Source organism: Molossus molossus, unplaced genomic scaffold, assembly GCF_014108415.1.
Source record: "Molossus molossus isolate mMolMol1 unplaced genomic scaffold, mMolMol1.p scaffold_m16_p_13, whole genome shotgun sequence".
Taxonomy (NCBI): domain Eukaryota; kingdom Metazoa; phylum Chordata; class Mammalia; order Chiroptera; family Molossidae; genus Molossus; species Molossus molossus.
The window spans coordinates 73,310,431-73,336,926 of record NW_023425348.1 but is presented as its reverse complement, the minus strand read 5'-3'; the positions used below and the strand labels follow the sequence as shown (position 1 = coordinate 73,336,926).

General features: G+C 40.6%; 1 pseudogene; it reads right to left on the bottom strand.

The window, feature by feature from the left end:
- Positions 1–10,382: 10,382 nt before the first annotated feature.
- LOC118628885 lies at positions 10,383–11,005 on the bottom strand (annotated as a pseudogene).
- Positions 11,006–26,496: the final 15,491 nt, after the last annotated feature.

Below are 26,496 nucleotides of genomic sequence, written 5' to 3'. Positions count from 1 at the left end.
TAGGGTTGCTGGGAGGCTTACTTAAGATAACTTTTAAAGTGCTTCAAATGTAACGAAGGGCGCTGTTATTAGATTTCCCAGTCACATCCTTCCTGCCACCTGCACTGAAGGGACAGAATCTGGGAGGACCAGATAAGCATCTGTAGGAGAATTCTGCCCAGCCTCCTCTCCTGCCTCCAGAGCCAACCCCGTGGGTTACGTGGGTGACTTTCCCACACACCAAATGCCTGTGTTGTACCTTGAGGAGAAAGCCTAGTCTAGACTACAGAAGCTGCCCACCCTGAACTTGCCCTGGCACTGAGGTTAACCATGAGGGACAGAGGGACAGTATCAAGACCAGTCTTCAAACAAACCTATGTTCCAATGTCCTTAAAGGGAGCTTGGGCATCTCTTCGGTCCCCAAATACTTTTACCAACACATTCTTCTGTGTCCCAAGGTAGAGAGCTTGGTATATCCAGCTCCTTGTTTCTCAGTCTGCACATTCTGGGCCCTACATATGATGTGGATGTCACACATCAGTGAATTGGAGGCAAGAGTTTGGAACTGTCTTCAGAGAAGTGGGGGAATTATGCAAATATGGATATACTACGTATGCACGTATAGATAAATAAATATACTTCACAGAATCTTTTATTTTGATGCACTTTGTAACTCTCAGCTAGCAAGCAAGTGAGCCCTGGCTGGTTTGGCTCAGCAGTTAGAACGTCCGCCTGCGAACCAAAGGGTCGTGAGTTTGATTCCCGGTCAAGGGCACCTACCTGGGTTGCAGCTTCAATCCCCCGCCCTAGTGGGGATTGTGTGGGAGGCAACCAATCAATGTGTCTCCTCACATCGATGTTTCTTTCTTTCTCTCTCTCTCTTCCCCTCCCTCCCTTTTACTTCATCTAAAAATTAGTGCGAAAATATCCTTGGGTGAGGATTAACAAAAAATAAAAATAAAAAGCAAATGAAAGAGGGGAAACACAAGCATCAGAATTAACAATGAGTGTTCAAGTGTTCGTTTTCTCTGCAGGGCTGTAGGGCTAGCGTAAGCCCTGCGGAGGGACAGAACAGGGCTTCAAGCTCGAACGCCCAGACCAGGCAGCAGGTGGGAGCGATGCCTCCTATCCTCACCACCACTCCCTCCGCTATGACTTCCTTCACACGGCCACGGTAATAAGTAATCATTTTAGAAAATGTACAGATTACTAAACGAGAAAAAGATGAAGTTCATGTACAGACCCACCTCCTAGGTAAAAACCCAATTAATATTTTGTCATGTACTTTTCATTTTATTCCCACACACATACTTTTCAGGGTAACCCAAATGAAAGGACATTGCATGTGCTATCTTGAGAAAATGAATGTTTATTAAGCACCTGTATGGCACCTCTCTGAACCCCAGCCTCCTGCCCTGTCTCTCACAAAGTATTTGTAAACTAGTAATATACGTGTAAACATATTCAGTACATGTTAACAATTATCATTATCATAAACCAGAATCTTAATTATTACTATCTTGCTTAATCATCACAGAAACTCTGCCAAATTATTACAGATGAAATAACTGAGGCTTGGAAAATTAAGTCATTTACTCAATCTATATAACATCTAAGGCATGAATTCAGGATTTGAACCCAGATTTATTTGACTCAAAGCCCAATCTTAGTGCTGCCCCAAAAGGTGAACGAGGCAAGAGAGAAAACTTTCCATAGGAGATTTTTAGTCTGGGATAAGATAGTGTGTTCTAGAATCTTCTGTGTGTCAGCTAAACTGATTTGTAGCCAATAGTTTCCACCCAGCTTTTTGCTCCAAAAGTTCCCTTTGGATAAAAAGCTGCAAGAAAACCACAACAATTCAAGATGGATTTCCCAAACCCCGGGCACCCTCAGTCCTGCCTGGTTCTCTCAATTCCCTTCCAATCAGTCAATTCCTTGTTAATAGTAACAGCTCAACCATATGTCAGAAGTCTTCCATTAACCAACCGGTTACTCCTAAACCCTTATGGATAAGTTGAGATTGGTCACTGCGTCCCTGAGCCTCCCTAGCCCCTCACTGGGGCCCATAATTGAGAACCAACTTAAACCAAGTTCAACTGCCATTGTCGTTCATGTGCACCTCAGGAGACTGCATTCATTTGGCTTCCACAGGCTAGAATGACTCGGGCAGGAATCATCCCTCTGGGGGTCACCTTTGCTGCTCTGGCTCACACACAGGCACACACAGGCACATACATACACACAAGCACCACACGCACACACACACGCATGCACGCACTGAGCCACTGTGAGTCATGTGTTTGAGTATCCCCAAATCTGGCACTACATGCTGGGCCAGCCCAGAACACACCAGGGCAAAGGGTGGCTTGGCACACAGCTTGGCTGTGTGAGGGCTGTGGATTCAGGTGGATCTAATTAAGGGAAAACTGGTTCCAGCTCGTAATTAACGTGGTCCTCCTACATCCATGTTTGTTGGTCCTCTTCAGTCCCTAGAGAGGGAGCTAATGATGAAATTCAAGCAAGACAAGGTGCTTGCGGGTACCGCCAGCAAGATCCTCACGCTCATGGGGCCTGCAGGATTGTGTGACAAACTTCTCTCCGAAGAGCACCATCGCTGATGTCGCTGGTCTGCTGATGGTGACAAGGGCCTGGCGTCCTATGATCACAACTTCATCTCTATGGATTAAAGCTTCGCGCTTCAGAAGACCCTCTGTTAAAATGCACATACTGAGCCCTGGCCAGTTTGGCTCAGTGGTTAGAGCGTCGGCCTGCGGTCCGGAGAGACCCAGGTTCGGTTCTCGCTAAGGGCACGTACTTCGGTTGCAGTTTGTCCCCGGCCCTGGTTGGTCGTGTGGGTGGCAGCCGCTCGATGTGTCCCTTCACGTCGATGTTTCTCACTCTCTCTCCCTTCCTCTCTCTCCCTCCCTCTCTATCTGTACAAAAAAATGGAAAAGTGTCCTCGGGTGAGGATTAAAAAAAAATAATAATAATAAAAAAAATAAAATAAAATGCACATACTGAGACGGGAATAAAGCAAGGCATGTTGATCAGTAATGCATTTATGTAAATTATTCAATGGACTCCCTCGTTATTTAACATGAAACAGGGCACCAGGACCCATAAGTTGGATGGAGGCTTTATGGAGATAAGTGGAATGGGGAGCAAGGAAGTAGGGGAATATTGGACCCTGGGGAGGTTTGTGTGCGAGCAGGGCTGACTTCATAGCTTTGATTCCCACTGGCTGGTGAGGTGACAGCTGCAGACACTGTTGGTGACCTTAGCCAATCCTTGGACTGTCTTAGTGACTCAGCCACACCCTGAAGGTGATCAAGGTGACCTACAGCTTGGGGCATCTGGGTGCAGAATTAATTAATGACTGAAGAAGCTTGAAACACCAGGCCCATTGATATGCAAGGCATGATTATTAAGTTATTAGGAGGACTTGTTAATTATCATTTCAAAAGTTGATGATGGAAGGGGGCAACCACCTGTTGCTCTAGATGGGGAAAACCTTGAGGGAGCTGTGGAAAAGGGTGGGGAAGGTGGAAAGGACACAGGTGTAGTCCTCACCACTTGTTCTCAGCCTGTGCTATAAAACTGAGTCTTTCTACATCCAGAGTAATCAACCCACGGGACAATAGAGACATGTATTAGGATGTATGAGAAGCAGCGTCTTTAATGGGTTTTCTGGGCTTCTGGCTGGGCTGTTGGTCTTTTCACCATGACCCTACCTGGCAATTAGCTCTCTCAGGAATTGGGAGTACCAAGCAGTAATGAGAGGAACTGGTCTGTGGTGACTCCACTCCTACCGTCTTTTCTTGGGCGGCTCAGGTGGTAGGTGTGATGTAGCGCTCTAGAGACTGGGTAGGAAGGAGGAACCCAAGAAAGGTAAGGCTAAACTCAGCCACTAGAGAGGTGTGTGATTGTGTGCAAATTATTTTCTTAAACTTCTTAGCCTCGGTTTCTTCATTTAAAAAACTGGGGGACACAAATCCTATCTCAGTTTTATCTTCCAAGGATTGATCTAAATATTGAATGAGACAATGGATATCAAAGTTCTTTGTGCAGCATAGAATGCTAGTTGAGTATTAATCTCTATAACTGTGATCTTCAGTGTCAGGGTCTGAAACTATATCTATGTCTCCTAGAAGCTTCTGCAAATTTTATTTGGGGATGGAGACGTCATTAAATTTGACACAATAAATAAATAAGGAAGAAGATGACTCTGGGGTGTCATGTGAGGAAGCCTTATGTGGCCCAATGTATCTCACCCAACAGTCCACCACAAACACCTAAAATTTTGAGCATTGGGCAGTGTATGTTCTCATTAAAGAATTTTCCTCCAAAATGTTCACCTTTAAAATGCTTACATATAGCTGACATACTAAGCAGATGGGGAGGAGTGGAAGAACCCATGATTATCTACCAGTTGACCAATATATAGTATATTGACTTATCACATCAACCTGTTCTCTAGCAAGACCCTGAGCTATGGGACTCGGGGTATATAACTTTTGATAAAGAGTTGGGAGGGCTCAAGGAAGCAGGAACCCTGGAACCAGCAATAGAATGTTGGGTACCAAAAAAGTTCAAAGAGGAGAATTTTGCAAAGAAGGGTGAAAAATAGAAACATATTTTTACTATTGGTATTATTAAGACTTTTGGATAACCCTTTGCAGATTGGACCTTTTGTGCATATTTTTTCTCTAAATCCTCACGGCAGACCGGTGCATTATTATTTTCTTTTTATATAGAATAAACTGAGACCTAGAGAGCTACAGTGACTCGCTGCAAGGTACAGATCCAATATCTGTGAAAGCAGGACTCAGATGCAGAGCCCGAGTCTCTAAGTCCTGTAGTCTTCCTACCACACCCTCATACCTGGAAGGAACACTCTTTTCTTATTTGGAGTTACCCAGCCCTAAAGATTTTATCTGTCCTTCTCTTGCGGAGTGACTGAGATGTTGCAGATGCTCTGCAAGTGGCTGGCTCCCATTCTCTCCTTTCCCTTTTTTGTAGGTCATTGTCTGATCTGTTCCATGGCGGTGTTAGTTGGCACCCATGGACCATTACTATGTGCTGGTATTTTGCATATATCTAGTTCTCGCAACAATCTTTAAGATAGGTCTCGTATCCTCAGTCTACAGAGGCAAAGACCAAGGTTGAGGGAGGATAAACAGCTTGGCCAAGGTTATATAGGGAATAAATGAGCGAGCCAGGATTCACCCCAGGTTTGCCTGTCCTCAAAGCCCATGTAAGAGGCATTGTCATCAATATACAAAAGCTACTGAGTGGTATCATTTTCCGTTTAAAAAAACACTAGCTATTCTCAAATGCCCATTCATATGACTATTAAACCCTAAGAAGTCACCTTTACTCATTGATACTTTTATTCATGTTTTCATGGGTACCATGAATAAGAGTTTCTTTACATTATATACCTAGACGTAGAGTTTCTACTTCCTATTGTAAGGGATATTTTCAACTTTACTAGGTGAAGTGGTACTGATTTACACAACCACCTGTGGTATCTGAGAGAACTATTGCTTACTCTACAGCCTAGTTGAAATTTGGCATTGTGAAAATATTATATTTTTTCCAGTTTAGTAATATAAAATGGTATCTCCTTGTGGTTTTAATTTGCATTGCTCTGATGACTGACAAGGTTGAGCACCTTTTCATTGCTTGTTGGTCATTTGTGTTGCTATTTAGTGGAATGCCTGCCTGTTCATGACTTCTGGTTGCCTTTCTATTGCTTATCTTTTTTCTTCCTTTGTAGAATTTCTTTCTATATCAACTCTGGATTCTAGTTCTTTGTGGGTTATATGTATAACAGAAATATTATTCTGCTTTGTGAGTTGTCTTTCAAAGAGTGCCCTTTGGTAAACATATTTTATTTTTAATATATTGAATTAATCAATTTTAAGGGTTTCTGATTTATTTTTTATTTTTTTGGTGTCTTGTTTAAGAAATCCTCTGCTACTCTGAAATTATATGATATTTTTTGTACTATCTTTAAAGAGTTTTAAATGCTTAAATACAGCTTTTGTGTTTTCTGGTAGGCAAGCATATTATTAATTAATAATAACATTTGTGTTACTTTTAATCTTTATGTGTTTTAATTTGTTTTTCATGAGTACTCTGCTTGCAAGGACCTCCAATAGGATGTGCAATAGAGGAGGGATGGTGGGCACTTTTGTCTTGATTCTGATTTTATCATTGAATAGGATGTTGGTTGTAGGTTTTAGTCGGATAAACTTTTTTCAGGATACGGAAGTTCCTTCACAGACTAACTTTAATAAGATTTTTGCATGAATATATGTTGAATTTTTATCAATGTTTATTCTGTATCCATTATGGGTATGATAGTTTTTCTTTTTAATATGTTAATGTGGTGAGTTACATTAAGAGTTTTTCAGATGTTCAACCAACTTTGCCTTCCTGGTATCAAGTCACATCATCTTTATACATATGGTTCACTAGGACTCTGCATCTATGCTGAGTGAAACTAGTTGCATCTCCCTTTCTCATATGGCATTTAACGATTTTAGTATTAATAGTTATACCAGCTTCATAAACTGGATTGATGTGTATTACCTTTTAGCCTTTCTCTAAAAAAGTTCGTGTGAGGATTAGAATAGATTCCTTGAATATATTTCATAGAATTTCCTGTAAAACCATCTGTACCTGATGTTTTCTTTGGAGGGAAAATTTAGATTCCTGATTTATTTTCTCTAATGGTCACAGAGCAATTCAGATCTTTCATTTTTTCATCAACTGGGTTTTTTTATTCAAATTTTTGGGTAAGTATAACTTTGGTCCATTTTGTCTGTTTTCAACTTTGACTTATCATCATCATAGCTTCTGCTGCATCTCAGTCTCGTCATCTTTTGTCATTTCTAACATATTTTAGGCATTCTGTCTTATTTTTTTCCATTTCCTCTTTTTTATTGAATTTATTGGGGTTAGATTAATAAAGTTACACATCGGTTTCAAGTGTACAATTGTACAACACATCATCTGTATATTGTATTGTATGTCCACCATCCAAAATCTAGTCTCCTTCTGTCACCATTTAGTCCCTTGTATCTTCTTCTACCTCCCCCCGTCTCTCTTTCCCTCTGGTAATCACTGTACTGTTGTCTGTGGCTAGGAGAGTTTTTGTTTTGTTTTTTTCATTTCTTCACCTATTTCACCCAGCCGGCAGCCCCACTCCCCTCTGATAGCTGTTAGTCTGTTCTCTGCATCTCTAAGTCTGTTTCTATTTTGTTTGTTTATTTTGTTCATTAGATTCCAAATATGCATGACATCACATGGTATTTGTCTTTCTCTGACTTGCTTATTTTGCTTAGCATAATAATCTCCAAGTCCATTCATGCTGTGTCAAAAGGTAAGATCTCATTCCTTTTTACATCTGAGTAGTATTTCATTGTATATCAAGGGTGGGGAATGTCCAGCCCATAGGTCATATAAGGCCCACTAATCAATACCAGCTATCATCACATGGCTCACCAAATTAGCCTGACCAAATATAGCAGGCTAATTTTTAAGTTGATAACTTTGTATGGCCCGCAAATAATGTTGTTAATATCCAAATGGTCCTTGGCAGAACAAAGGTCCCTTACCCCTGAACTGTACCACAGCTTTTTTAATCTATTCATCTACTGATGGATACTTGGGTGCTTCCAAATCTTGGCTATTATAAATAGTGCTGCAATGATTATATTTTTTAATCCATTTTGTCTTTTTTTTCTTAGGTGATGTGCATTTCACTACAATAAGTTTAGCTATTGATCTCTTTATATTTATACTTCTTGTAATTTGTTGGACTTTCTGAATCTAATTGGTATATTTCTTATAATCTGGAAAATTCTTAGTGTCTTCTCAACATTGCTTTCTCCAAATCTATTCTCTCCTTCTGCAACTCAAATTAGATATGTTAGCTTTTCTTAAGGTGACCTGGTCCCGAGGCTAAGGTGACTAGATTCCATTCTTATGTAGACCTCTTGGCTGAGGCCACTAAATAACTCCATTTTTATCATCAATGGACCTTCCTCAATATTTTTCCAATAATAGGTTAATTACCCCTAGAAGTAAAGGAATTTTGCCTAAGATTATAGTTGCCCCACGTGTTGGGAGGTGTTTGCAGTTTTCAGTACCGATAACTGCTGGCATTTGCAGGTATTTCTGAGCCCGGTGAATGATGCTAATTTTAACTTCTGTAATCGCTGTTGTACGGGTCCTTGGTCCTTGGTCATCCGAGGGGGGGGGGGCTTCTGTTTTGTTTTTTTTTCTTTCTTTTTTTTAATTAATTAATTAATTAATTTTTGTTACAGATGTTTCTCCTTTTCTCCCCACTGATTCCCCCCTCCCTCTCCGTCCCCGCTTTGTCCCCAGCTTTGTTGTCCATGTCCATTGTTCATGCACACATGCATATAAGTTCTGTGGTTTATCTCTCCCCCACCACCCCCTCTTCTGAGGTTTGTCAGTCTGTACCCCACTTCCACGTCTCTAGGACTACCCCATTCCTCAGACTGTTATGTTCATTATATTCCACAAATAAGTGAGATCATATGATACTTGTCTTTCTCTGTTTGACTTGTTTTGCTTAGGATAATACTTTCCAGGTCCCTCCATGTCGTCTCAAAGGATAAGAGATCTTTCTTTCTTACAGCTGCATAGTACTCCATTGTGTACATGTACCACAGCTTTTTTATCCATTTGTCTACTGATGGACATTTGGGCTGTTTCCAGATCTTAGCTATTGTAAATGGTGCTGCTACAAACATGGGGATACATATATTCTTTCTGATTGGTGTTTCAGGCTTCTTAGGGTATATTCCTAGAAGTGGGATTACTGGGTCAAATGGAAGTTCAATTTTGAATTTTTTGAGGTAACGTCATACTGTTTTCCATAGTGGCTGCACCAGTCTGCATTCCCACCAGCAGTGCACTAGAGTCCCCTTTTCTCCACACCCTCGCCAACACTTGTTGTTTGATGATTTGTTGATGGCGGCCATTCTGACAGGTATGAGGTGATACCTCATTGTTGTTTTAATTTGCATCTCTCTGATGATTAGTGATGTTGAGCATTTTTTCATATGTCTCTTAGACATTTGTATGTCCTGTTTGGAGAGGTGTCTATTTAGTTCCTATGCCCATTTTTTAATTGGGTTCTTTGTCTTCCTTTTGTTGAGTTGTATGAGCACTCTATATATATTGGAATAAACTTAACCAAAGAAACAAAGGACCTATTCACAGAAAACTACAGTTCATTGAAAAAAGACATAGAGGAAGATATAAAAAGGTGGAAGAACACCTTATTCATAGATTGGAAGAATTAACATAATTAAAATGTCCACACTACCCAAAGCAATCTATAGATTCAATGCAATCTCCATCAAAATACCAACGACATATTTCCCAGAACTAGAACAAATACTTCAAAAGTTCATATGGAACCAAAAAAGATCTCAAATAGCCACAGCAATCTTGAAAAAGAAGAACAAAGTTGGAGGGATCACAATATCGAATTTCAGATTATACTACAAAGCCACTGTAATCAAACAGCCTGGTACTGGCACAAGAACAGGCATATAGACCAGTGGAACAGAACAGAGAACCCAGAAATGGACCCAAGGCAATACGCTCAATTAATATTTGACAAAGGTGGCAAGAGCACACAGTGGAGTAAAGACAGCCTCTTTAATAAATGGTGTTGGGGCTTCTGTTTTTAAAATGAGACGAGCAAGAAGAATTGGGGCTGCTGACCTGAGGGGAGACTCTGCCGTCTGCAGTCTGTCGGTGAGAATAAAGCGCTCCTTTACAGTTTGGCTATGTGTCTCTAGTTATCTCGCTGACACATTATAACAAATGTATCACTAACACAGTTTTTTGTTTACCCTCCCATGTCTCTTAATATATTTTTTTTAATTTTTCATATCTTGATCTCTATATGCTACATATTTGGGTAATTTTTACAGATGTATCTTTAAGTCAAATAATTAACCCTTTAGCAAGGAGAATTTGATTTTTTATAAAGATTTTAACTCCTATTACTGTTTTTCTTTTTTCATTTCTAGATGTTCTGTTTGATTATTATTTAAATCTGCATGGTCTTATTTATCATATTTAAAAAAATTTTTTTCTTTATTGATTTTAGAGAGAGAAGAAGTGAGAGGGAGAGAGAAATAGAAACATTGATGAGAGAGAACATTGATTGACAGCCTCCTGCATGCCCCCCACTGGGGATTTGGCCCACAACCCAGGCATGTGTCCTGACCAGGAATAGAACCAATGACCTCTTGGTGCATGGGTCGATGCTGAGCCACTGAGCCACACCAGCCAGACTATTCATCATATATATATATTTTTTTAATCTATCACAAGTTGCCAACAGCACTTTATTTTTTCTTTTCAACATCCTGTTCTGCAGCTTCTTGGGCTCTTTCTACCCGGATGCTGAAGAGCCGGGCATTGGCACGGGCCATGCGGACTGGCAAACGCCTTGAAGTTCTTCTCCTCCTCTGTGATAACTTCTCCTTCTTGTAGACATTCCGTATGGGCATGGCTGGTCCTGTCAACGGGGTGGCCAACTTGAGTTCTCCAGCAGAACGGACCCCTTCTTCGGGCTGAAGGCTTCCTGGGGAAGAGTATGAGCTTGGAGCGGTACGTTGGCCTGCAGGGGCTCGGTGGACTTGTTCTGCCTTCTTGGATCCACGGAGATGCCAACGGTCCTGGCCACCTTTTTGTGGATGCCGGCCACCCTTAACCCCTCCAAGCTGAATCCCCTGCCGGGTCGGACATTGGTGTGGTACCGCACTGTGGGGCACCTCACTGTGGGTGGGATGGGTCCGGACGCAGGGCGCGGGGCCATGCGGTGGGCTTTAGCTTCTCGGGCCTTAGCTTGTCGGGCCCTGCGTCTGCGGATCTTCCGCGCCGGCTGGTTAAACCACGTAGCAACGCGCCGCTGCCAGTCCTGGTGGAAGTGGGGCTTTGGGATCATGCCCTTTCGGCGGGGCGCCATAGCTGCTGCCCACCGGCCTTCTCCGTAGGAGAGTGGCCACCGGAAAGCCATCATGTTTTTAATGTTCAATTTTTATTCTCTCTGTGTGAATCAAGTAGCTTCATTCTTTGTGGGTCTAGTTCTCATTTATTGTGGCTTGTGTTTTCATGTACCTTGGATTTTTATTTATGTGATCATTAAAACATTACCTATGGGTATCCTCTGCGGTTGGGTTTACGCGGCACTCAATTCACTGGAGAGGATGAGTGTTTGCACCTGCCAGTTACTAAAGAGAGCTAACTCAGGAACTACTTTTGACGTTGGTGTGAAGTACTTTGTACCACAAAGGTCGTGTGGATTTGATTCTAAGTTCATGGGAGGATTTGCTTGCAAATGGGAACTCCTGGAGAAAGCCATTTTCTCCTCTACTCAGAGGCAAAGCTGAGACACACCCCGTCCTGACCAGCCCTCTCTCTGGGTGGATCTTGTTTTCTGAGACATTGTTTCACTGAAGAAGTAGTCCTCTCAGGGTCTTAACTTCATAGAGGGATCTGTGTTTTGACCCCCACCTTGAGCATGCAAGCCCTGCCCCCCATCTTCACTTGTTACAAGTGCAGTTGTCAAAAACAAACAGGTGATAAGTGACTAGAGAAGCATCCAGACTTAGTACGCACTTCTCTCTGTGGATTTGTATTCCAGCTTTGGATTTAGCATCTGAAGGGTTCTCTTCTCACAGTATCAGTTAGGTTGCTTAAAAGATTTTTGCTTAACAATTTACCTAGCGTTTTGTCCCCCCCCCACCCTTACTTCTTTACGCTTTCCTTCTTTCTCTTTTCAGAAGGATTGTTTACTACCCAGTCCTTTAAATTGCTGGAAATAACCCCCCATAATGTTCTTGCTCCCACTTTTCCACGTGGAGAGCTCTCTCATCCTTCAATCCCTAACTGAGTTATCATCTCTTCTGGGGAGCACCACTGTCCCAGTCCCCTAGAAAGCAGAATAAATTAGTCCACTGTCTGTGTTCCCACATACTTGAAACACACCTTTAATAAAGACCTCCCACATTTTTATTATAGTCTTTGCTTATCTGTTTCCTCCTCCTATTCTGCAATACCCTGGCAAAGTGTTTTAATTATCATTCTAAGTTGGATATTTAACACAGCACAGGGCACAAAATAAACATATTCATTTAAATTTGAATTTGAATACATAAATAACTAAAACATCACTCTTTGCCAAATAAAGTTCAAACTCCTTAGCATGTCATTCAGGGACCTCCACAATCTAGCTACAACCTGCTCCTCCAGCCTTATTACTCAATGCATTGTCATTAATGTATAGATTGTTAACTCATTTGTTCATATATTTATTCATTACCCAAATATTTTTTAAGTAACTAGTATGTGAAAGACTCTATGCCAAATAGTGGGACTATCTCCATGAACAAGACAACTATGGCCTTCCTCTTCATGGAGTATGTTAGTAAAGGGGAACAAATATTAACACGTAACTACATAAATATTTAATTACATTGTGAAAAGTGTTATGGAGGAGATATTGACGCTCTATGAGATACTCAGCAAAATGTGGTGGTGTGCTGGTGGGAAGAGCATCCCAGGCAAATGGAACAGCTTATAGGAAGGGTCTGAGGCAAGAAAGAGCACAGTGAGTCTACCCACTCCTTCCTCTCACTCTGCAACAATAGTGACGAGCCAATCACTGTGCTCTGAACAGATCCACAATGATGCCTGGGCGCAACGTGTTCCCTCTGTCTGACCTATTCTTATCAACTGCCTATCTCCTAATACTTGTGTCTGTCAAAATATTAGGATCCCACTTCTTTCCCAAAGGTTTTATCCACGAAGTCTCCTTTGGTCTGGAATTTATTTGACCGCTCTTCTCTCCCACTTTGTGTCTCCATCCTGGCATTTCTTTCATAATTCAGCTGTCTGTGTACGTGGGCTGTGTGAGGGCAAGGGATGTGTTTTCATCAGCATGGTCCATTTCTGCTGTGAAGAACCTCAGTTTGGCCACCGTTTATTTCTGTGACAAAGTTACGTCCAGATTGTTGTGCCACACCAGAAACCGCAATGACCCCAGAAAAGAGCTTCAAATTGATGTACCAAGAGCAGAGTTTTTGAAAAGTCAGCCATGCCAAACCACAAGTTCATGGGCTTGTGGACAGGTAGGCAAGACCCAGGAACTTTTCAAGCTTCTGTAGGCACTGTGAACCCATCGATTTGGCATGAAATGAAAAGTCCTGAAATTTCTAACTTAGTGATAACACCAACCATCCAGCTCTGCAGGCAGAGAGTGAGGGTGGTATATTTAACTACCTGCTCCTTTTTAAAGAATGGATTCCAAGGGCTGTCTGCCCCAAATCGTGCAGGATTGGAGGAAAAGTTGTCTGGGGTAAGAAGACATTTGGTGAGCTCAAAGCAAGAGTTAAAATGAAGACCCATATACCATATTTTTAAATGTTTAAAAATTGTCAAGTTCACACACAGTTAAATAAAATATGTTCTAGCCTCTTACCTTGACAAATATGCCTTGAAAACAACATAAAAAGGTACCGATTTGGGATCTCTAGATCTGGAACATGTTGCTCTGGAAAAACCAGCTCCTGGCATTCTCCAGGGACTCTCCTCCTTCTCTTCCCACCCGACTCCATCCCACGTCAAGAGTGTCTTGCATACACGTATACGGAGATATCGTAGCCCACACATCCAACCTCTATCATACTGTTCACGAACTGGTGTCCATTAGCTAACTCTCCTAGAGGCACAGTGATCCTCAGGAGAACAGACGTAAGGAAGAAGCCTATGCAAACTCAAGTAGCAAATTCAAGATCATCTGAGCAGAGGAACTATTGGGTTTAGAAGCATGATCTTGAAGGAAGGTTCTGGGCTCCAGGTGAGCTCCTTCCTTTGATCCCATGGACCCTTCATCTTATTGGGAGAATCCTAGTAAGAGAAGAGCCAGAGTGGAGTCTTCTAAAGGGTGGGGCCTGGCTCAGGAGCCCCTCTTACTTGCATGAAAAGGAACTGTGGTCTGGGTACTAAATAGCTGTAACAACGGGGAAGGCACTTCTAACACTTGAACGTAGTAAAGGCAGTCTATCTTAAAATATCTTCTGTATTTACACTCACGCTTCAGATTATCTCATCCAATTTTGTAAATTTCAATATTATCTCCATGCTGACAGCTCCCTAGTTTTTATCAGTAGCTCACAGTTCTCCCTGACCCCAGACTTGTATATCCACCTGCCTATTTAATATCTCCATTTAATGTCTGGTAGGCACCTCACTTAACATGCTCCTTCCTTTACTCCTCTACATTGGCCCTCGGGACTCCCTGTCTCAGGTACTGACAACTCCATCTTTTCATATTCTCAGGCCAAGACCCTCACCATCCCTGACTTCTCTTCTTCCTCATATCCCACAACAAATTATAACATTTATCTTCAAAATATATCCTGAATATGACAATGCAACTGATCATCTATCACCTTCACTGCTACCACTTGTGGTTCAAGCCATCATCATCTTTTTCCTGGATTATTGCAACAGCCTCCAGCTGATCTTGTTTCTACCCTTGCCCCCTATACTTCCCCACTCCTTCCTCACCCCCCATTTTTCTCAACACAGCTACCAAATCCATTACATTTCAAACATTAGCGTGTGTCACTCCTCTGCTCATAATAGCAGCTTTGTATCTCATTCAAGGTGACAGTCAAACTTAGCAATAGCCAACAGGCCCTGCGTAGTCAGCTCAGCTACGTGCCTGCTTGCATTTCTATGTACCCCATCCCTCTCCTACTCTGCTCCATCCACATTGGTCTCCTTTTATTTGAATACATCAAGCTGTCTCCTGCCTCAGAGCCTGGGCTATTGACTCCTAGTCTACAAAATACAATTAGTTTTTGTATGTCAACTTGTATCTTGTGACTTTGCTAAATTCACCTTAATCAGAATGATCATTTTATAGATTTCTTCAGGATTTCCTATCTAAGAAAAATTGTCCTCTGGATTGTAGTTTTCATTACTTCTGTCCACTCTGTATGCCTTTTATTTTTATTTATTGGGTGTTGCTTTTATGTGAGTTCTAGGTAGCAAAATCCATTCTCTCAGCTCATTGAGTGATCTTGAAACATGGTGAGCTCTCATGGGCTTACTTGTCTTTACTGATATCCTGAGATTATGCAGAGGCAGATGGGAGCTTCTTCTGTCATTGGTGTTTCACATAATTTTCCTTAGAAAATTACTGCTAACCATTTGAGGCAGTGGTTAAAGCAAGCTGTGGGCCCAGGGACAAAGCAGACCTAAACTTGTGGCCTGGAAGTAAACCAAGCCACTTTGGGTTTGTGTTGGGTTGGGTTCCAAAGAAGCAAAGCCTGAGATGGGGTGATTGGTTAACAAGAGAGTTGTCTCAGGACAAACCTGTAACGACATGCGGAAAGCAAGATAACGTAGAGAGGAGGCTCGGCACAGATATCATTTCAGGGAAAGCCTAGTCTGAGCCTGATCCCATAAGAAGCCCTAGAGCATAAATTGTGCCCACAAAGGTTCTCCTTCTCAGAGGAAAGAGGGACAAGCTCTTATACTCCTGCTTTGATCAGTCTGTGGTCACATGCCAACTCCCAAAGCAAAGCTGTGAATCCTCAGGAACAGAGCTTCCATCAGTCAAGACAACTGGCTGGAGAAGGACGCAAGTGTGATCCATTAGCATCAACACCCAGAACAGCTAGTGGAGCAAAAACAGCATCTGCTACAGTGGGTGATTCTGCCAGCAAGATCCTGAATTGTGGTAGGAGCAGGAGCTCTAAAATGCCATTATGAAACTTGGTTCTGAACAGGAAGGCTCAGGAAAGCCAGATGGAAGCAATCACAAAACCACAAAACAGTGTGGACGCAGAGGTTGGGGTGTGGGGAACCAAGAGTGAAAATAAAACATTTTCACAAAATAAGACTTCGTACCAAAATGCTCTCACCAAAGAGAAGTCAAATACTAAGAAACAGAGCAATCAAAATCAACAATCAAACACAGATTCACTCCAAATGAAGTTAAAGTTATGCAGCAATCTGACAAAGACTTTCAAATAAGTCTTCTTAAGATACTCAAATAATTAAATAAAAAATAACTCCCAAGAAAAGCAAATATATATATATAACCAAAAAAAATAGAAATGAAGCAAATAGGAGGATGAAAAAGCAGTTAGAAATATTGAACATAATAAATACAGTCATGAAAAGGAGAAGCCACATCCAGACTGATAGGAGGGGTGGAGCCATTGGCAGGCTGGTTGCACACCCATGTGTGGCAAATAAAATTCAGGAGGGACACCTCAGATGGAAAGGTCCTTCCTGAGGGGCAAGGGGTCCCCAACCCACATCAGGCATCTCAGCTCAGGGTTTTAGTACCAAGAAGAGAAGTCCCCATAACTTCAGGCTTTAAAAATTAGCAGGAACTGAGGCTGAGGGAGGCTAAGGCTTATGGAGTCCCTGGTAGTTCCTCCTAAAGGGCCCACAAAAGGACTTACTCAGACTCGCTCCCTCCGGGCTCCAGCATGGCGGAGGCAGCTTGAAAGGCACCAGAGACATACCAACCAGAACTGAGATGTTTGGCATTGGAGCGAGAGCTGGAGAGGCAGCTTTTTCCAAGACAGACGTACTGGTGGAGGCCATTGTTCCTTTGGTGAGATGTGCGCCATATCTGGGACTCCAGCAACCTGGCTCACACTGTTTGCCCCGCCCTAGTGATTCCTTGAGGCCCTGCCCCAACCAACTTTTAGGCCCACCCAAGCTGTTTTTAGTTGCTTTACCATGGGATTAGCCTGTCTTGGCTCTTGCTTCAGATTTTCCTAAATTCTCTCAAACAAGCAGCACCTGGCCTCAGTGAGCCCTGTACCTTTAACTGATTGGCCCCAGGCCAGGCACTAGACGCAGCCAGCTTTGTTTCATAGCTTGGCTTTTCCTGGGCACCTCCAAGACCAACACAAGAAGTAGCCATCTGCAGATCACTTTGTAACTTCTGCCTGTTGGTGCCAGGTAGAGGCTGACCTTGCTCCAGAGCCAGAACACCCAGTGAACAGCTTCAGACCACGTCAAAGCACTACCACCCAACCACCTCCACAAGCAACACACTTAAGGAGTGGATTCAGTGGGTACCAGCACCCTGCTGAAGTAAGGCTTGCTCTGTGTGGTGGGCCCTGCACAGCTGATCATCCAAGATAGTCAGAAGTCAGTGGTCAGTGGACACAACCAGTCCTTGCAGCGGATCAGCCGGAGTAAAACTCTCCCATTGATGTGCCAAAACAATCAATTACAACAGAAGGGTGGACAGTACACCTGAGGAGTGCACATCAAGGACCCAGTAGGGGTGACCAGGGAGGCTGTGCCACTAAGCCCTACAGGACACCTACTGCAATAGGCCACCCTAAGAAGCCTAAGAGACATAGCAACTCTACCTAATACATAGAAACAAACACAGGGAAGCAGCCAAAATGAGGAGACAAAGAAATATTTTCAAAATGAAATAACAGAACAAAACCCTAGGAAAAGAACTAAACAAAATGGAGATAAGCAATCTAACAGAAGCAGAGTTCAAAACACTGGTTATAAGGGTTCTCAATTAACTTAGTGAGAATGTCAAGGAACTTAGTGAGAACCTCAAGAGCATAAAAAAGGACCAGTCAGAAATGAAGGATGCACTAACTAAAATAAAAAAATAATTTACAGGTAATCAATAGTAGAGTAGGTGAAGCTAAGAAGCAAACTATTGATTTGAAATATAAATACAAAAAACACACAATCAGAAAAAAGAATCCCCCCAAATGAGGATAATGTAAGGAGCCTCTGGGACAACTTCAAGTATACCAATGGTCGCATCATGGGGGTGCCAGAAGGAAAGAGAGAGAACAAGAAATTGAAAACTATTTGAAAAAATAATGACAGAAAACTTCCCTAACTTGGTGAAGGAAACAGACATACAAGTACAGGAAGCCCAGAGAGTCCCAAATAAAATAAACCTAAAGAAGTCCACGCCAAGACACATCATCATCAAAATGCAAAAGGTTAAAGACAAAGAGAGAATCTTAAAAGCAGCAAGAGAAAAGTAGTTAATTACCTACAAGGGAGCTCCCATAAGACTGTCAAATGATTTCTCAAAAGAAACTTTTCAGGCTAGAAAGGAGCAGCAAGAGATATTCAAAGTGATGAAAAGCAACCACCTACAACCAAGATTACTTTATCCTGCAAAGCTATCATTTAGAATCAATGGTCATATAAAGAGTTTCCCTGACAAGAAAAAGCTAAAGGAGTTTGTCATAACCAAACCGGAATTATATGAAATGTTGACGGGTCTTCTTGGAGAAAAAGAAGACAAAAAAATATATGAACAATAAAATGGCAATAAATACATATCTATCAACAACTGAATCTACAAACAAAATGAACAAGCAGAACAGAAAGACTCATAGATACAGAGAACTTTTTGTTCGTTGCCAGATGGGAGGGGGGAGGGGTGAAAAAGGTGAAGAAATTAAGAAGTACAAATTGGTTGTTAGACTGATGAACCTCAAAGGGAAAGGGGGAGGGAGGGCGGGAAGAGATAAACCAAAGAACTTACTTGCATATATGCATAACCAATGGATACAGACAACAGTGTGGGGAAGGCAGAAGGGGGGTGGGAGCAGGGAAGAGGGGGCCAATGGGGGATAAAAGGGGAGACATCTGTAATATACTCAACAATAAAGATAAGTATAAAAAGAAAAAACACAGCCATAATGGAAATAAATACAAAAGATAAGATCAACTCTAGATAAACATACTCAAAGAGAGTATACTAGTTAACTATAATATTGTGCTGGGGAACTCAACCAAAACACAGCACAGAGAGACAAAGATTGGAAAAGATTAAGAAAGCAGCTAAGAGATGTGAAGGGTGGATTGTCAAGACTCCAAAAACTATTTACCAGGATTTCTAGAAGGAGAGAAAACAGATGATGGTGGGGAAGCAATGTTTGAAGAAATAGTAGCTAAAAATTTGTATAATTAAAGAAGACTCTTCATATTTACATGTCATCTAAATATAAGTAGGATAAATAAAGATAACTCTATACTTAGACAAAATGTGGTAAAAATTTACAACATTAAAGGTAACTAAAAATATCCACTGAAAAAACACAAAGGCTACAGTGATAGTCTCATTTGCATATTGACTTCCAGAAGCAAGAGTAATCTCTTCTAACTAATGAGAAAAAATAGATGTCAGTTTAAAATTTATAACCAGTTAATCAATTATTTAAGAGTGAGGGCAAAATTAAGATATTTCAGACATAAAAGTATCAAGAGAAATTACCTCACAACTCTAAGAATGATTAAAAGATATGTTTTATTAAGAAGAAAAGCAGGCTCATAAAAAGATGTGAGAGCAATGAGGAGCATAAAAATGTATAAAATATGCTAATAACTTTAATTCACTAATAACTGTTATTTTAATAACTGTGTTTTGTGTATTCGGGAAGGTAAAATCCAAACTTCAGGCAACACAAACAAGATAAGGAATATAGAGTGGATAAATTTAACATGTGCTGAGTTTTTTATCTTGTGTACAAAATGGTAGACATACAATGTGTTGACTAACTTCAGACTTTGTTAGAAGAAATCTATGTTTAATTATGTGTTGCACGTTATAACTCTGTTCAATATATTTCATGCTTCTTGTGAGGTTGACTTCCCTTTGGAATAATTTCGGTTCTCTGACTTGTTGACATTAGACTTGGCCATTTGACTTCTTTGACCATTGAAATGCAGTGGGAATAATATGTGCTATTTCCAAGTAGAAGTTTTCAGAGCCAGTGTGTATTTCACCATGGCCTGTTTCTCTCTGTTTCCAGACTGGGGTTGCCAGATAAAGTGCAGGATACTCAGTTAAATTTAAATTTTACATAAAAAATGAGCAACAAATAATTTTTTAGTATAAATATGTTCTGTGTAATATTTGTGACGTATTTATGCTAAAAAAAAAAGTACTCACTGTCTGAAATTCTAATTTAACTGAGATAAATACTCTTCACAAAATTTAACTCAAAATGGATCACAGACCTAAATGTAAAATGAAAAACTACGAAACTCGTGGAAGATAACATTAGTGGAAATCTAGACTACCTTGGGCATGGCATTGACTTTTTAGACACAACTCCAAAGGCACAATCCATAAAATAAATAATTGATAAGCTGGACTTCGTTAAAACTAAAATCTTCTGGTCTGCAAAAGACAAAGTCAAAAGAATGAGAAGATAAACCACAGACTGGGGAAAAATATTTGCAAAAGACACATCTGATAAAAGACTGTCATCCAAAATATGCAAAGAACTCTTAAAACTCAGCAATAAGAAGACAAAAAATCTGACTTAAAAATGGGTTCAAGTCCAAACACCTCACCAAATAAACATGTGAAAAGATGTTACACCTTGTATGTCATCAGGGAAATGCAAATTAAAACAACGAGATACCACTGCACACCTATTAGAATGGCCAAAATCCAGAACAACAATAACACCAAATGTTAGCAAGGATGTGGAACAACAAGGACTCTCATTTGTTGCTGTTGAGAATGTAAAATGGTGCAGCCACTTCGCAAGTCAGTTTGGCAATGTCATACTAAAGTGAACATACTTTTAGCATATGACCCTGTAATCATGTACCTTGGTATTTACTCAAAGGAGTTGAAAACTTATGTCTACACAAAAATATGCTCATGAATGTTTATAGCAGCTTTATTCACAATTGCCAAAACTTGGAAGTAACCAAGATGTTCTTCAGTGGGTGCACGGATAAGCCATGGTATAGCCAAACAGTAGAATATTACTCAGAGGTGAAAAGGAATGAGTTATGAAGCCAGGGAAAGACACGGAGGAAACTTTAATGCACTTACTAAATGAAAAGGTGATATACTATATGATTTCAACTATGTGACATTTTGGAAAAGGCAAAACTATAAGAGGCAGTAAAAAGATCAGGGGTTGTCCAGGAGACCAGGATGTTTAGGGCAGTGAAAATACTCTGTTGTGGCATTATAATGCTGGATACATGTTATATTGCATTTGTCTAAACCCACAGAATGTACAACAACATGAGTGAACCCTAAGATAAACTATGGGCTTTGGCTGACAATGATTTGTCAATGTAGGCTCATCAGTTGGAACATACATACCACTCTGGTGGAGAATGTTGATAGTGGGGGAGGCTATGCATGTGTGGGGGCAGGGAGTATACGGGAAATCTTCATATCTTCCCCTCAATTTTTGCTGTGAACCTAAAACTACTCTAAAAAGCAGTCTTGATTTTTTATAAAGACAAGTTGTGTCCTAAGTATAGATATTTGTAAACTATATAGCTAAAAACGTTTCATATCCAGAATGCATTAACAATGCTTACAAAACAACACCAAAAAAAAAAAAAAAAAAAATCAATGCAATGAAAAATGGACCAAGTATATTAATAGGCAATTTACAAAAAAAAAAAAAAAAAATTGAAAAGACAAAAAATATATGAAAATGTACTCAACCTCATTAATTTTCGCAGAGTGTAAGCTTTTACAATGAGATACCATGTCACATCCATCATATTAATAAAAAAGTCAACACTATAGGCAGGCCCAGCATTTGTCAGGACATAGAACAATGGTGGCACTCATGCCTGCTAGTAGGAGGGTGTATGGAATGTCACTGCGTTGGAAAACATTGTGGCATTATCTAGAAACACAGAAGACACTCATACTCTTCAATATAGCATTCTGGAGAGATTCTAACACATGCACAAGAAAATATGTGCAAGAATGTTTATTGCAGCTTTTCATAGGAACAAAAATTTGGAAATGATTTAAATATCTATCAATAGAAGAAAGGATAACTTGAGATATATGTATGTAATGGAATACTATTTAGCACTTAAAATGAAGGTAAGAGAAGAGCATATATGAATATTGATAAAACTTAAATTACAGAATGACACAGACAGCATAAGACCATCTATAGAAAGTTTTTAAATGTGCAAGACTCTGCTACTTACAGCATAGGAAAAGATACATAGATAGCAAAAGTATAAAATCAAGCATGAGAATTCAGGAGTATAATTATGGCCCAGAAGAAAAGGAAGAGAAAAGGCAGAGGGAAAGGTACCCAGGGGTCTCCAACTGTGTTTGTTATTGTCATTCTTTCTTTCTCAAAAAGAAAAAAAAAAAACAACTATGCATTTCTTTATGTTTAAAGTGTTTACAATCATTTAAAAAATCCATAAGGGAAAGTAAAATCAAAGTTGTTTTTTTTTTTTAAGTGATCATTACTGGGTGCGTAAATTAATTTTTTGTTGTTTTAGAATTTCTTTTCCTTTTTTTCATCTTTTTGTTGTTCAGAAGGGCATTTTTTTTTTTTTCTGGATATAAAATAATCAGGATTTCCCCCATCTGAATAGTTCGAAAGTGTGAATATGTATGTATGTATGATATAGCACATATTCCTTTAGTAATAACAATGACAGTTAACACAACTGGAAAATTTTTTTCTCCATCAATCATCTAGAACATTTAATGGAAAAGTGATTTTTCTGGACTATGCAGATAATAATCTCATAAAGGTCTTGGCACGTTTGGAATGACCTCACCTACGGTGGTTTCCAGGGTTTGGATAGGAACCAGTTTCTGGCGATTTCACCACCGTAGGAGAAGTGAGGGGTGTTGCTCCGGGGGCCCCAGTCAGCACTGCATCTACCGAGAGGCCCTGCCCAGTCATGCAATTGTTTCTGAAACTAATGAGATCAGCAGCTTTTTTCGAAACCATGAGTCATCTCCACTGGTGAGGATTTCCAGGAGCCTGAGGAGTGCCTTGAAGTGCTGGCTTCACCAACCTTCTACACTGAATGCCACATCCGACCCATTGCCAACGGTCACAAGGTCACCAACAGCCAAAGAAAGTCTTGGGCTCCAGATGAGGACCTATAAACTTAGTGCAGTCCCAATTGAAATTCCAGTTGGACTGTTTTTCAGGAACTTAATTTTCTAAAAATTTTTTTGCTCACAACTAATCAAGGCCTTATTCATTTTAAAACATATTAGAAAACCAATAATAAAAGCAGCATGATTTTGGTTCAGAAACAGACAAATCAGCCAATGGGAGAAAAGAAATTAGTGTCTGTATAAAGAGAGAGAGAGAGAGAGAGAGAGAGAGAGAGAGACCCACAAATTCATTGAGAGAGACACTTGTAATAAATAACATTGGCAAACTAGAAAACTATTATAGGAAGAAACTCAAAATTAGATTCCTATCTTAACTCCACAGATTAAAAACCTATACATGAACAGTAAAACTACAGAATTGATAGAAGAAAATGTAGAATACCTTTGTGACCTAGGACTTGGTGAATGGGGGTTCTCATAAAACTTCCAGAATACAAAATGCTATGGCAAGAATAAAAGAATGGATTTGACTATAACAAAATTAAGCATTTTTGTTCCCTGAAGGACACCATGAACAAAAGTAATAGGTGAGTAACAGAATAAGAAAATCTATCTGCAATTTCTGAAACCACTATCTAAAATTTTCAAGGAAATTCAAAATACAATAATAAATATCCCTAACAGAAAAATGAGCAGAGGGTGTAAAAAGACAATTTACAGAAGAGGAAACATAAAAGTTTATTTTGTATATGAAAGATACTCAAGACCATTAATGACCAGAGAAAAGCAATTATTTTTTTTTATCCTCACCTGAGGACATTTTTTGTTCAGATAGAGTGGGAGGGAGAGAGAGGAAAAGAGAGAGAAAGAGGAACATCGACGTGAAAGGGACACATCGAGTGGCTGCCACCCACACAACCAACCAGGACCGGGGACAAACTACAACCAAGGTACATGCCCTTAGCGGAAACCGAACCCAGGTCTCTCTGGACCGCAGGCCAACGCTCTAACTGCTGAGCCAAACCAGCCAGGGAGAGAAAAGTAATTTAAGACAAGATATCACTTGATACCTACTCTAATGACAAGATTCCCAAAGCTGGACAATGGAAGTCTTGGTAAGGACAAGGAGCCACAAGAACCTTCGTGTTTTATGGGCGGGAGTTTAAACCCATCAATTCCGCTCCTAGGTGTGTATCTTAAATGAATTCTTGACCGAATTCCATAAGAGATCAAGTACCGGGATATTGCACTGGAGACAGCCAGCATATTCAGGGCTGGAAGAGGAGGCAGGTAAACTGTGGGAGACACTAACCGTGGGCTTTATGTAGCAATGCGAAACAATGGATTAAGTGTAGATACAGAGTCATGCGTCGCTTAACGATAGGGATACATTCTGAGAAATGCAACACTGGGCTATTTCATGGTTGTGTGAACATCAAGAGTGTGCTTCTACAAACCTAGATGTCACTGTGTACTACACACTTAGGCTAGGTGGTCTAGCCTGTTGCTTCTAGGCCACAAACCTGTACAACGTGTTATGTATTAAAAACTGTAGGCAATTGTAACACAATGGTAAGTATTTGTGTATCTAAACGTATCTAAACCTACCTAAACATAGAAAAGGTACAGTGAAAATATAGTATAAAAGATAAGAACTGTTACTTGTATAGGGCCCTTAGCATGAGTGGAGTTTGCAGGACTGGAAGTTGTTCTGCGTGAGTCAGTAAGTGGTGAGTGACTGTGAAGGCCTAGGACATTACCGGACACTACTGTAGATTGTATAAACACTGTCTCACAAGACCTACGCCTGCTTCCTTCCAATAGGATCAGAAATAGAACATTGAAGCTGCCCATGTTGCTCCCTGAACAGGGATGTGGGCTGGGTTGATTGAAAATAGCAACTGATTGGCAAGGCTGGGTAAAGTGTAGATCACCATAATAGTGACTGTCAAGAGGGAGTGAAAGGTGGCCTGAGGATCAATAGGGATAAGAAAACAAGATGGGTACCACCTCTGAATGAGTAAATAAATGCACCGATTGGAGGGTCAACCCATGTGGCTACAAAGCATCTACCCTATCACTCCATTCTAGCCTGAGAAGGACATTACTAACAGATCACAGCCTCCTGTGAGTCTCCCCTTGAATCCTGCCTAAAACTTACAATTCCTCTCAATACAGTAGACCGGCTCTTTCCTTCCTATCAACTGAAATTGTATAATGGTGGAGCCTATCTCTGGCCTCATGCATAATTCCTCCCTGAGGTTATTTATATGTTAATGGTTAATGTATTTGATCATGAAATCAAAACTTTAGGCTAAAGATAAAAACTCAAGGTGGAATTCCCAATATATGGGAAAAAAGATTTGGACAGAGGTGCCTTTCAATCCCAAGAACTTCATTTTCCTTTATCAAAAGATAGGCTTAATGGCAGAGGCCCATATTTTAAACCGATGGCAGAACTACAGATTTTTTTAAACAGTCATAATATCAACTATTCCTCGTGCTGGTCAGGCAACCTTGGTTTTGCCTCTAAGTTCCCATGGACTCATCCCTTTCTATGTTCCAGGGACCTGGCTCTCAACGGATTCTAAATCAATTGATTGTCCATTGATTAATTTCTTCCGGCAAAAAGATCTTTCCCAGCAAAGCCATGGATCTCCCTTGCTCTCAGACTTTGTTCCTCACTTCCTCTAATCTACCTGATCAGGATGGCACAGTGAATGCCTGACACACAAACTAGTCCTCTCAGGTATGTCCTAAGAGCCAGTTTCCCAGGAGACAGAACAACAAAACCAGTGGTCAGAGCCATGCCATGCCCAAGCTTTGGAAAGCCACTGCCGATGACTGGTGGGTGAGTCATGTGGTTGTATCACTGTGTTTGTTCATAGGGACCAAAGCTGCATTTATGTCCAGCCAAGCTTACAGATTCAGAGAAGAAAAGATCTCAGGAAAACACCAACGGCTGCTCGGCTGGTGAGGCTCAGTGGACTGAGCATTGTCCCATGGACTGAGAGGTCTCAGTTCAATTCCTGGTCTGATTGCAGACTCATGCCCATGGGGGAAGGGGGACGGTATGTAGGAGGCAGCCGATCGATGTTTCTGTCTCACATCAATGTTTCTATCTCTCTCTTTAAAAAAAATCAATAAAAACACTTTTTAAAAAAGAAAGAAAAGAAAAAAACAGAGGCTCAAATTACTCCAAATTATTCACAAGAGGTAGATGCTGGTAGCCTGAGGGTGAAGGTAGGATCGACTTTGAGACTTTACGGAAGGTCGCAGCCACCTGTCCCCAGTGTAGTGGGCATTTTGCAAAGAGATGCTTACCTAGGAAAAGGCTGAAGAAAAGAGGAGATTTTGTCCTTGCATATACCCAAAGTGGCAGGTGGGAGGCAATTCTAGGACAGCCTTTGAAATTGCTGATTGATATGATAGAAAGAACATATATAACTTGGTTTCAGAAAACTGCCTTCAAGTTCTGTATGGCAGTATCATCTTGGATGAATTTCTTAACTTACTTGAACCTCAGTTTGTGTGTGTGTGTTTTAAAATAATTTATT